A 13,492-nucleotide genomic window follows, 5' to 3' on the forward strand; every position below is an offset into this window, starting at 1 on the left:
GCTTTCTTTAGTGCCGGTCTCTTGAAGAACTAAAGATGAATTAGATGGCAGAACGAGCCATGTGTTAGGTCTAATGGTTGCGAACAATCACTCTGAAAAGCATCCCTCAAAATAGGATTTCTCTTGGGTTGGGAGGCAACAGTGTATATATTGGCTTAAATTCACAAAAGAAAGGCAGCACAGACAATCAGACAGCGACAGTATGGAGCAAGATCTGAGCAAACGGCAAGTGATACCCAGTGGCAATTTACCAGCACCGGCAGCCACTCCGGTATATCTGATTTCACAGAACACTGATACCGTTGACCCTCCTCCATCACACATGGCAATTGCTGGGAGACTCTGCAACCACGAGCTGCTTGCTGGTTGCTATCAATCTCTACTCGAGGATGCTCACAGCACACGCACAAGATCATTGTGCCAATGGAGAAATCAGACAGGAAACAACACCAAAGTTGCTGCAGGTAACAGAGGCTGATGTCACTGGGAAAGTCACCAAACCGACACTGAAAAATTGGTCTTAAATCCTCAAGCAACAGCTGAGCAACTGTGCTTCCAGTGTAGCTCCGTGCTTCCCCAAGGGTTTCCGAGAGCCCATCTCACACACATCCATTAAATGCGCTGTGATTACAGATGGCAGAGAGACGGAGGGCACTTGGCCCTGGGTTGAGCACGTTATTATTTCCTGATCATTAATACACTGAGTGGCTTCCTACAGCTGAAATATTGCAGAAAAATGTGAAATGCATAAGGAACAGGGCGCAAGTTCACTGTAAAAAATTTTTCACCCAGGGACTTATGCCAGGCCATGTGGTTTATGGGATGTCTTAAAGATACAATGACCTGTTCTGTAGACATGTTATCTGCCCAAGTCTCTCTCCTACACACTGACACCAGGGCACACTTCATACTGGAGGTCAGCTGAAGTGCTGAAATAGCTTGTCTGGGACATATTTTTGACTGCAGAGTTTCCAGTGCTTACAGATGTACTGTCTCTGGCAATATTTGGTGCTTTTTCTAAAATGCCTCAGCTCACAGAGTCATTAGATTACCCAAGAAGCTCAGCTTTCTGGTAGAATAGCGTTTAGACACGAACTCCAATGATTTAGATCTCTGCAGGTAAATATCAAAGCCCTGGCTGCTTCCTCATCTTCCTTTTTTAATTTTAGGATTAGTAGGATCAGATAAAAAGCCTGACTCATGATTTTCAGCGCTTCAAGTTAGCGGCTCCAAAGGTCCTTCTCACAGACACTGGAACGTGCTTCTTAAATGCATCAATTAATTGCAGCTCATGGGTGTCATGCAGGGAAAGACATGGGCTTTGATGCAACCATAGCTCATTTTCAGCCAAAAACGGATGCCCGCCTGTCCTGAAGTAGCACTGAAATCACACACACTGAAAATCCTGTGACTCTGATAGGAGAATAATTATCTGCTCTCTCAGTACTAATATATTTTTGGTTTCTGGTTGGCTGCATTTGCATCTGGTTTTGCAGCCTGCCTTCCCCTGAAGCGTCATCATCAGATTTGCTTGGGCTCATGACTTACTGCATTTTTTTAAACTAAGTTCTAAGAAAATGAAAATAAACCCCAGGATGGCTCAGTTTGCTGGAGCAAACCAAGGTACGGACAGGAGTATGGGGTTGGTTCAGGCAGCCCAGGTGTGACATGAAGAGCCTGGAATACAGTCCAGGTTGAAAGAAACGTCACTGAAAGTGCTGGAGCTGCTCTCCCCTTCCCCGGAGACCAGCAACTGAGCCTTGAACACAGCCAAAGCCCACGGCACAAACACTATAAATAACATTAATGGGGCCACTGCTGGTGACATCAGAGCTGAAATTAGTGAGACTGGCAACTGCAAACCAGCAGCAAACTGAAATATTTCCACCCTGAGTGCTTTCTGGAAATGATCTTTTATCTCAGAGGCTGAGTCAGAGGCAAGTAAAGGGGCAGAAGAGTTGCCTGCTAGTGTGGGACTGTCACTTCTGTCTCACCGCAGGACAAAAGGAATTTCTGGGAGCCATTTCTGTTCCTACACCTCAGATTACAGGACAACGTACACATTCAGATGGCACAGGAAAAGTGGGTCCTGTAGGTACTTTTCACTGCTGTGGGGTGGGAAGGAAATGGTGCCAGGTCTTTAATCACAGTGTCACGACACTCCCTGCAGTTGCTCTCCCGTGAAGGGATTGGCCTCATTGTCACTCGGTGCTGGTCTAAATTTCGGACACCCTATCCTGCATCGTCTTGTGTCAACTGGAGCCAGAGTAGCCTGTTTATAGGACCTCTCTTCCTTTCTCGGCAAACACCTCCAACAACATCTTATTGGCAAAACTGTTTTACTGTCAAGGTGTCATTCTGCTGGGATTAAAACTGCTCCTAGCCTTTGGTTGGGTCCTCCTGAATAATAAAGCCTGTGTAATAAAAGAGTCTGTTAATTTTACAGCTAGAGTATAGGTATGAATTGTGTAAGAAGCTCTTGGAAGCAAATCAGACTGCGATGAAGTGGCCACGAGTGCCTTCAGCATAGCCATGAAATAGCCAGAAAGCAAAGAAAGTGCAAAGAATGCCCCAAAATAGAGAACATGCTTCAGGACCTCCACAAAACAACAGCAATATGAGGTTGCTTAATGTAGGTAAACTGAAGCGCACAGAAGCTGAGGACAATAGCACTGCAGCTAGCAGCTGATTTTCCAGGGTCTCAGGCAGGTTTGTGCTGACTGCACTGAGAGCTGTGCTACCACAGTTTTGATTTTTTGGTGCCCAAGCCCTCTAGCACAAAGACAGCTTGAGTACATCCAGATGTGCCACGCACACAGACCTCAGCTGCGATATCAGCATGGCTTTTAATAGCCCTCTGTGGAAGATAGAAGTGCTGACACATAACTCCCTCAGTCATCTGAACCTCTCTAGGTGAGGGTGACTCGCATCTCCAGAGCCTGACGAGACACTTTGTAGAAATAAATGGCAAAGGGATAATCAGAGAGCTGGCCATTAATTGAAACAGCCATCAAACCTTTCCCCGGAAAGCGTTCTCATTGTTCTGATAGACAGCCTCAGGCTTTTGCAAAGTCTGGCCACAGTTCCAAAATCCAAATTCTCCTCTCTGTTGGGCAAACTGACATTGTTTGTGTTGCTTGTTCCCAACTCTTCTCTCCCCTGGCTCTTTCTGCTGCATTTCCCGTCGCTTGGCCAAACCCTGGCAGCGCAGGAGAGGAAATGTTCATTGGTGGCAGAGGAGGGCTGGCTCTGACCTTTCCTCTTGGCTGTTTACAACAGCTGTCGAGCTGTTTGTTGAAGTGCCTGACAAGCTGTCTTGCCCTTTTCTACAGTCTGAGATTGGGTCATCAGGGATGAAGCTCCTGTCTGCGGATGAAAGCTTGTTATGTTATGTTCGGAGACAGAAGGCGACAGCATGCAGCACAGCAGATAGCATCAGCAGAGCCTGATACGCTCCCTAGTGCAGGGCTGTAGGTGTCAGGGCGTGCCTGACGGCAAAGAAACCAAGGGCCAAGACTTGATAGCACTGAGACATCACAAAAAGATGGCAAGGAAGGAGAGCTGTGAGCTTCATGTGTTAGCAGTAATAAATTAGGAAGCACCAATTAAAAGTTATCACCTTGCCGTCTTATGCTTTTAATATACTGCCTGACACATTTGGATTAGTACTTACACAACAACAGGGACTCTGCTTTGGGAGTTGCTCCAGCCTACCTTTGTAAGAAACTCCCATCCCACAAAACTAGGTAGGTAAGACTGGAAAAAGGGAGAGGTACACAGGAAAGTAAATGATTTTCCAACAGGTCAAGAACAAAAACCTGCTTGCACATCCCCCAGATCACTACTGTCTTCACACTGCTCTGGCATGTCACTGGGCACTGAGGAGAGCAACAGGTTATTCTTCTTTCAGATGGATTCTGATTTTTTTTCAGGCTAAGGTAAAGAGAAAACACACAGATTCTCATTTCTTAGGCATGTTCAGACATGGATTTGGATCCAAATGCTGCCCTACAAATTCACGTGGTGCAAAGCACTTGTTGCACTTCTCAGGGTAGATGACATAGGTTCTGCACCAAGTACAAGGTCTCTGTTCACGAGTTAAACAGACTAGCTTTATTTTTCTTTCATAGTTTTATCTGCCTGCTGCTGTCCTTCATGCAGGATAAATGGATGCAATGCTTTGTGGTCAGTTCATGTAAATTGCTGGCAGCAACTAATTGCACTTTGTTGCAATGAAACGTGGTTTGTAGTGAAATCTATTATAGTTCAAATATAAATTAATTATAATCCCTTCTGCTAGTGAAACTTCACGTATAATTAATATCTGAAAGTATCAATGTTAGTAATAATTTCCACTTCCTGAATGTCTCCCACAGGAAGGTATGTTACAGTTTACCTGTCCCCCTACACAGCGCAAGTCACAACTGTCTTGAGCTGGAACCAAAAGATGCTGCTGCAGCGTGAAGAAAACATGAGCAATTTCAGACCACGCTGCGTGCTGGTCTCTGGGAAATTGGGAAAGCGGCTCTTCCTACGTCTGCAAGGAGCTCTGCAGAGCTCTTGAACTCCAATGCTCTTGAACACAATATTTCTACTGGAGCTGAGTTTGCTCAACACGGCAAAATTCACTGCTTGAGCACTGTAATGATGGCACTGTGATTTACAGGCGCTTCATTCAGCCTGGATCACGCGCTTCTAGCAGAACTGGTTACTGACTGCTTAAGGACACCTAAAGCCAGACTGAAGGAAGGGGAGAACAGCTCTTGTGAGAACGGGAAAGAAATGTTGATGGCTCAGTGTCTGAACTTGTTCAGGGCATGGGTCAGCATAAACACTGGGAACTAAGGCTGGGAAATGAAAATTTGGAGGATCCTTCTCCCTTTCAACAAAGCCTCCTGCTCCAAATCTCTAATGAGAGCCAATTGCTGCTGATAAATTTTACATAATAGCTTTTTGCTTGTTCTGCAAATTAAGCAGAAAAATTGCCTATTAAAAGGGAAACTGGGGCGAATCTTAAAACTTAGTGTAACCTATTTAGCTGCTTAGGTCAGATGCAGGGCGGAATCCAAAGCCTCCTTATTAACTTTCTGCAGGGAGCAGCCGTTTGCAATGTCTTGCTTCAGAGACCCAGCGCGAGCTGATTTCAGAACCACATCAAAGCTGGTGGGTACCAGAGGGGCTGGATTAGTTCCTCTGCTGATGCTCAGGTAACGAACCGTCCTTCAGCGCAGCACCTCGCTCTCTTCAAACCATTTTCCTGCTGGCTGACTGGTCACCCACACAATACGTATTTGTTTAAACCAGCAATAAGAATGGGAAATGCCAGGCTTGAGTCTTAGAGCCTCTTTTTAGCCAGGACCTGTCACAGCAGCTCTTTGCTTTCCAGAGCCTTTCTGACCCAATCCTGCCCTCCAGCAGCCATCTCCATAGTGACACAGACTTCATCAGCCTTACTGAGCCCTGAAGCAGAAACCCACAAGGCCCAGCAGAACTGATCTTTTGGGGGACGCGAGCACCACCTCCTGACTCATTTCACTCCGGGGCACAGGATGGCACCAACTTTTACTGGGCTTGGCTGCAGTCAGCAAGTGAAAGAACCAGGCTCAGCTCCAGCATGCACAGATATTCAGGCCTTGTTAGAATATCCCCCCAAAGTGCTATTACAAACCACAGTTGTATATTCACTTTCCGTACCGCTGTCTTCCCAAATGTTGATTTTCATTCTCTGTACACCAACCCTGTACAACGCCCTAGCTGCACTAAAGAATTACACCGAGATTCGCTCAACCACAAGGTGCCTCCAACACCGAACCAATGCAAAAAAAGAACAAGAGGAGCGGGCAGGGGAGAGGAAATAAAGAAGGAAAAAATATCAGAAGGTCGCCAGATCTAACCTTGGTCTGCTTCAAACGCTACTTGTCCTTCAAGAGCAGTATCCCGAAAGCATAAAAAATAAGTGGTATCTGGAGCTGCATCACAACATAACAGAGTCCCCTTCAGCATCAGTAACGATACAGTCACTGTTAGCTCCAGCGACTATCAGGTCTGGCACGGATAAACACAGTGGGGACAGGTATTGTTTATGTCTCTTCATTCTAGCTGAGTATTTCCCGGAATGAAATGCTGGAGACTCTTTACTTTGTATACACACAGAAATTAACTCAATAACCTCTGCTGGCATTAAATAACCACTGCCCCTTGGAGAAAACATTCTCAACACACAAGGGAAGCTGGTTCTAGTAAAGACTTTATTTACTGATAGACGTATGCAGAGGGACTAATGTGACAAATTCATAAATTAGTTCAACCAAAGAAAACAAATCAGAAAAAAAACCCAAGACATATCTTCAGTATTTTCCTTTTTTAAACTAACTCTTTTCTTACATCACCAAACTATTTTATTTTGAAAATATGCCAAATTGTAACAGAATGGATAACCTCCCTCCCTCTTCCTCCAAAACAAATCGATGCTTCATTCAACCTGAAACACATAGTTCCTTCTTCATTTTCCCTCCACCCCCTGAGAAAGTAACAAATGCTCCTTTCCCCAAAAGTGAGTTTTCTGCTTTTCAGCACATTGCTGTATAAAAACACTGATTATTTACACAGCTCCACTTATTACTTTTTTTTGCGAGGGAAACCAATGCTCTAGTGGCAGCTTTCCCTGTACCAAGCCAGCGCTCTCCCACACACCCTATAGCCGCTTGCCACAAAATACATTCTTGTTTGGAAGCTCATTTGTGGCTCATTTGCAGGGCCCTGGGAGCACAGGGTGAAACTGCTCAGCATCCTCAGGGCACAAGCTAAATAAGCTGAGCTTTCACAATGGAAAATGGTTACCTATGGTTTGCCAAGGTTAGAGCTAAAACCAGAGTATTTTTGCTCTGATATTTCCGCCTCTGGCTAAGCAGAGAAGGAAGACTCGCTTCCTTCCCCTCCTGCCCCATTCCTCAGTTTTTCTACCTCCTGAGCTGTACCGACGGATCGATGCCCTCCTGACCATAGGGCAGAGATCTGGCAAAGCATTTCTGATGCTCTCCTCACCCCACAAAAGCTGAGCACATTCCCGTGCAATCAGGTAATCATAATCCCACCATTCACGTTACATTTATGACTAACCCGCATGTTTGCACTAACATTGGATGTTACCAGAAGCAGCCTCATATTTGTATCACTCTATGAATTAACTTTATCAAAAAACAGCATCATACAGTGGGAAGCAGAGCTTTGGAACCATCTACAAGAATGAGACAACTACTTCACCCTGAGTTTTAATTAAAGTGGGTTTAGCCGCCTTTTTTTTTTCCGCAGTCATCTTCCATTTTCTTCCTATATGCAATCTACCCTTGCTTTGCAGTGCCACTGCAGGGTCAGTGACCAAAGCACAGAAATAAAAATCATATGACTGAATTACTGCATTTTCCAAGTACTTAGCATTTTATTGCTAGTAGCTAACCGCATTCAGGGAACATCTGCTTTCTGTTCGTAGTGCAGTCTCCAGCTCAGACTGCTGCTATAGCTGTTCCTAAGGAGCCCAAAGAGACAGGCCATAGCGTTAAAGACTGACCTACTTCCATCAAAGAGTTGTTATTGCTTCTTTTTCCTTTTCTTGCCTTCCGTTCTCTTTGCTGCCTCCAGCCTTCCCTTCCCAAACCGTTTTCGTGCTGCCACCACAAAGACCTACACTTACCTAAGGAGGAGAAACTAAGGCTGGAGGGAATGGATTCTTGCAGGAACTTCACACCATGAAGCCACAAGTTCAAATCTACATGTGTCTAATTCAGTCCTTCTCTCTTCTGAACTCACTGAAATCGCCTCCTCAGAGGTTTCAGAGGAGCCCTTAAGAACACAGGACTAACACTCTCCCTGTCGTCACACTGTGGATAGACTCCCAAAATGCTCACGGCTTTCACTAGAAAGAAATAAGCTGCACAACGTATCCTGGAGTCTCCAGCCAAAACCGCCCCGTTATCATTTTCTGAATGGACTGGATAGCTGTGTGGGGAAAGCAAAACACCTCTCAGGGCTGGAAAAGCACTCCAGCTATTCCCTTTTTCTCATTCTGCATTCTAAACTCCAACACTAACTAGCCAACTGGCAGCCACCTTCACAGAGAACAGCAAAGCCTGTTCTTTAGTTAAGGTTGTGAATGCAGAAAACCGAACAGCATTTCAGTATAGGACTCCTGACATAATGAGAGAACTGGCAGTAAATAAAAGACAAGACAGGAATCAATAGCTTGTGAAAGAGAAAAGGAACATCAAAGGAAATGAAAGAGTACAGAGAGGGAAAAGGTACAAAAAAACCCCCACTTTTTTCTTACAGAAACTAAATTTGTAAGGGTTTGGGCTTAATCCAAGGCAGAGCTGTCACCAATTTCACCACCCTTTGGATCAGGTCTTCTGGGTTTTTTTTTTTTAATTCAAACTTCCTGCCCATATTTGTAAAATAATACCCATGATATCTTTGGAAAGGAACAACAGGAAATGCTCCCAAGTCATGGGCAGAGCATAACCAGGCTGAACAGGCTCAGCTGTACCGAGAGTCCCTACAGCAGCAGTTCACACATCTCAGCTTGGGGTTCCCTCCCGATACTGACAACCTGTAGCACGGAGCAGGGTCCCTTCTTCACAGTTCAGTGGTAATTGCAATTAACTGGAAGGTTTGCAATGAAAGCAAACACGGTAATGGAGTTAATTTTAGCAAACCACTAATGAGCAATACAACAGTCTCCTTTTTTACCCTTACGGCCAACCTCCTAATGTGCCTTCTCTTGCTTTATTGAAATCATTAACAACTAACCCGCTGTCCTCCTTTCGGAAAACACATTTCTTCCAGATTCTGCTCCACAGGGATCTGAAAGAGCTTTTCCAATCAACAATTCATTGAATGAAGTCTCCAGAAATCTGCTGTTGTCCTTTCCATCCTGAGCTGACCTTGAGCTATTTAAGCCTAGATGGATTTCAACTCCATAGTCCCACCAGCCTACAGATCCTCCTTCTCACCCTCCGCCCGGGATAAGAGAGGCTTTTCAGAACATGTTAGAGGAGGGCTGCTCAATGATGCATTGAAAAGAGCCGGAGGGAAAAACAACTTTATCATCTTGTGGCTTGAGCAGAAGGGGATGGGGTTCCTCAGTGCTTTAAAAGATAATGAAAATATAAAAAAACCCAGGCAGAGAGTAACGCAAAAGGGAGAATTAATACTTTTTGAAGGATGAATAAAAATGGGTTCAACAGAGAGCAGGGTCCCAGGAGAATCCTAAGTACTGTGTGTTCAGATAAATGCAAATTCCATTCTGGTACAGCTCTCCTTGGAAAGGAAAACACATGTCATCATGTACATGTCATCATTTGGTCTGAACACCAGTGAGCGACTTCCATAAACACCATGGCATTGCCCCCAAACTCCCGCCTCTGCCAAAACGATGCCAGCAGAGCAATTCATCCGCAGATCGCCAACATTAGAAAAGTTGCCAAACACGCAAAAGAGAAAAAAAGGCGCAAAACAGGACAAAACTTCCCAGCAGCATCTTCCTCCCCTGCTGAGCAGTTATCCTTTCCGCCCTTGGAAACATGCAGCTACATCACTTAAAATGACTCGGGTAAGCATGACCCATTGGGGCAAGCCTTCTTAGTTCAGACATTGCTCAAGCACTCATTTATTCAGATCTTTGCCCTGCTGGAATAACAACTAGCAGAAGAACAGATTCCGCTCCTCTGCCACCCTGTGCCTGGAGCTATTCAGTTGCTTAGGAAATCTCAGGAATTAAATGCAAATATTCAAGAAATCCCAAGATAATGTGGCACCTCACCTCCAGTCCTCCCCCAAGAGATGCTGATTTCCATTGTTCCGGGTCAATACGCTTTTGTATTTGATGAATATTTATATAGCAACGTATTGAAAGCCAAAGGTAATAAGTGTGCAAGAAAGAGGTTACACAGGAAGGTGTCCAGGCGGGTTGGAATGTCTGCACAGAAGGAGACTCCACAACCCCCCTGGGCAGCCTGGGCCAGGCTCTGCCACCCTCACCCCAACAAGTTTCTTCTCCTCTTTCAGTGGAACCTCCTGTGTTGCAGTTTGCACCCATTGCCCCTTGTCTTATCGTTGGTTGGTATCAATGGGGATGCCTCATGGAGGTGGTGGGACAGAATCCGGGCTGGATGGAGCCATCAGTCCTGTCGCAGTTTCTAATCAGCTGCACCCTGGCTGGTGAACAAATGGCATCTCATTTGCAAACCTTTTGCTCTGTTTTCTCATTAGCATAAGTATTGTTTTCCATTATCTGTGATGATTCACTTTAAACTAATGCAAATTTATCCGTCATCTGAAAATATCAGACATCTGAAAATATCAGAATAAAGGGCAACTGTGAATTCAATTAGTGGCTACTTGTCCCTCTCCTCCTTGGCAACTGAAGGTGCACAGTTCCCTGTGGAGGTTGCGTGTTGGTTTGGTTTGAGTCCCGACTGCAGTGGAACCAAACTTGTATCTGTTTGCTGCATCAACTCGGAACTTGTAAATATCAATACTGATAGCATTAGTAATTCTGGCTTCTGCGGTAACTTGGGTTTTTATTGCGACTCTTTGGTTTATGATAAATGGTGTCTTTTATCCTTACCCCGATTAAATCATTTTAATATCCACAGTTTGTCCGCTGGCTTGAAATTCATGGCTATTTATGGTTAGCGTGGAGGATTAGAAGGGAAGATAGTAGTCCTAGGTGTACATTGAATATGAGAAAAGAAGTAGCTGTGAGCTGAGTGCTGTCTTTCACATGCTGAACGGACATCCAGCTTCATGTAGTATTTTTGTAACTGCAGGACTGTAGTTCTGGAAGAAAACCATCCATTTGGGGTCATGCCATTGCACAAAATTCCCCTCAGTTTTACATTATAATTCTTTGTGCTTTACCCAGGACAGTTACGTTTGCTGTTAGGATGTTATCGTGGTCCTCTCGGACATGTTGGCCTGCAGGTGTTACAGAACAGACACATTCTTCCCCCAGAAAGGAGAATTTTAATGCTGGCGGATCCTCCCAGACAATAACTGCTGCAGAAATCCATTGTCAGGTGTTCCGGTGCTTTGGGGAGCAGGTTACAATGCTGGAGTTGCCTGATGCTTCACTCTTTGGATGCTCTGAACTGCATGGAGTAGGGGCTGTGAGGACAAACAAAAGAGTCAACAAAGAACTTGCCTTCCCCACAACCACCCAGGGTATAATTCTCCAGGGTGCACACTCTATAAATTCCCTTTCAGTGCTGGCATGTTAATGGCACTTGGGGAGATGTCACTTCAAAACTAAAATGAGCAACGACACACCAAGCAGCAGAAGGTAAATGGCTTTTAACTGGATAACGTGTCAGTTAAAGGCTAAATTATTTCCCTGCTGTCACTTCCCTTTGCTTTGCCGGCTTGTGTTATTGGCCGCTACCGACAGTGGCTGAGAGAAGTGATGCCCTTGGCCCTGGGCCGTGCTGATTACCTCTGTACTATCTGTTTACGGTGGAATAACAGGCAGATGGAGCTGGAATCAACTTCCATTCTTTTCTCTAGGAGACATGGAAGTGACATGCACAGCGAAATATTCACCACTTGGGCAGCGATACCTTTCGCCAGCGATCATATGCTTGTGGTGCCTCCCAGATTTGCCAGGAAATGAAGATTTCCTCAGTGCAGTAAGTCCTTCTTATCCATGGCATTGTTTGGGCCTTCTAGCCCAAGAAACATATAGGTCTAAATGCAGATTTGCACAGGTGTAGTGCTCCTATAGTGCTTCAGGGCAAAGGCGTAGCTCCAGATATTCCTGTAGAATGGGAAAGGAACCCTCAACTTCTGGAGACTGGGTGTTGGGGCTTATAGATAACGGTAATTGGAATCCATTGTACTAAGATATCTGACTTAAAGGCAAATGCTGCTGCCTTTAAATTTAAAACTGGAAGGTTGAGGGGAAATTCATGTGTGCAAGTCTCAGTGAATTATGTGGGTAAGTCATTACATGAAAGCAAGCGGTAAAAGCAGCATTTGGTGCTATAAAGCTGATCGAAACCAGAATGTTCAAGAAATTCTGAAAATTAGTGTATTATTTATACAATGGTCTTAGTATTGAACAAGCTCTGCTTTCTCAGCACACTAATTATTGTTAAGTGGCAGCAGAGTGGAAGGATTGATCTCTGGGTTGCAAAGCAGCAAAATCAGAACTTTGTGCTGTTACTGCGTGGGTCTGATTTGAAAGCTGCCCCTGCAGAAGTAGCCTTGTGGTTCTATTTGCATCGGTGCTACCAGCTGGACACAGCTCGTAGGAGACGTTTTTCTCATTTCCAGATGTTTAGAGATGTGCAAATCAGACCAGGTGTTTTCTGTGTCATTGTCCTCAGGACAAAAGGTTCTGCAGGGCAAATTTGGGGTTTATCTACACTGGCAAAGTTAAGGTTTTGGAGATTGCCTGTTGCTCTCCTGTATTTCAGCAAACTCCAAAGTGGTGGTAAGTTAAAGGTAGTAAAATCAGTTAGTATTTTCTTCAGGCTTTAGTGAATCTTATTTGAGTTAGACTAGATAATGATAACTCTGTTCTCGCTCAGGTCAGGACCTGGGTCTTCTGTCCTTTCTTTTAAATGCCTTTCTTGGAGACTGTTGAGGAAAAGCCCAGTGAATTAGTATTGTTTTATAGTGAAGCCACTTCAAATGCTTTGAGTGTGTTTCTTACGCTCCATGAGAACCAAAGATTCGTGAGCATCAGAGTCCAGCTTAGGAACCTGAATCAAACAGGAGGTTTTCAGAGTTATTTCAGACACTTGGAATGCATTGGGAGTCCTTTAAGTTCACTAGCAAACACTAGGAACACCAGATGGTTTCTTTGTGACAGGACCCTGAACATAACAGAAAAATAGGATAGGTTCCCCTGCCTCTTGTAGCTGGGAAATAGAATCTTATAAATGCCTTGCATGTGTGCTAAATAACTAAATTTTAAAACGAACCTTCTGGCCAATCACAGTTTAGCAACCCTGCAATTAAACAAATCCACAAACTGGCAACCCATTTACATCTCATTAAGGGGAGGCAAATGCAGCAACTGCATGAAAATTTAGAAATTAGACACAATTACCATGTTGGCTGGAGGCAGGGGCGGAAGCATTATTGAGGGAGGTTTTTAAGAGAAGTTTGATGGTTCCTTAATTGGCTGCTGCCTCCCCAGTCCTACCCAGCTCTGCTGTTTAAATGGAATTTTTCAAAAACCCACGGATGATGGATGCCCTGCCTGTCTCTGCAGCGCAGCAGCCCCGCGGAGTTAATGAAGCGAGACCTGTAGAGGTTTGCCGGGGAGCCGCAGAGCTCTGGGTGCTACCCTGGCACGGCACCCAGGGACAAGCCTCAGCTGGCACTTGTCCTGGGCTTTGGGGCAGCACGGCACAGACACGCTGATGCTTTTGCTCTTTCTGTGCTCTGCGGCTGCATCCGTTCACATCATCTGCTGTTTCCAAGGGATAATAGA

The 13,492-nt window shown here is 44.9% G+C and overlaps 1 long non-coding RNA gene across 1 annotated transcript in view; it reads right to left on the reverse strand.

Annotated features, from left to right (window-relative positions):
- The window catches only part of LOC309448537, a 34,335-nt gene extending 26,579 nt beyond the window's left edge, over positions 1–7,756 (reverse strand). Inside the window, exon 1 of the long non-coding RNA XR_014185816.1 lies at positions 7,691–7,756. This is a non-coding gene — a long non-coding RNA (uncharacterized lncRNA). The remainder of the gene's footprint in view (positions 1–7,690) is intronic.
- Between the last annotated feature and the right edge of the window lie 5,736 nt (positions 7,757–13,492).

This window comes from Streptopelia decaocto, assembly GCF_964273445.1.
Source record: "Streptopelia decaocto genome assembly, chromosome: 21".
In the NCBI taxonomy this organism is placed as follows: Eukaryota; Metazoa; Chordata; class Aves; order Columbiformes; family Columbidae; genus Streptopelia; species Streptopelia decaocto.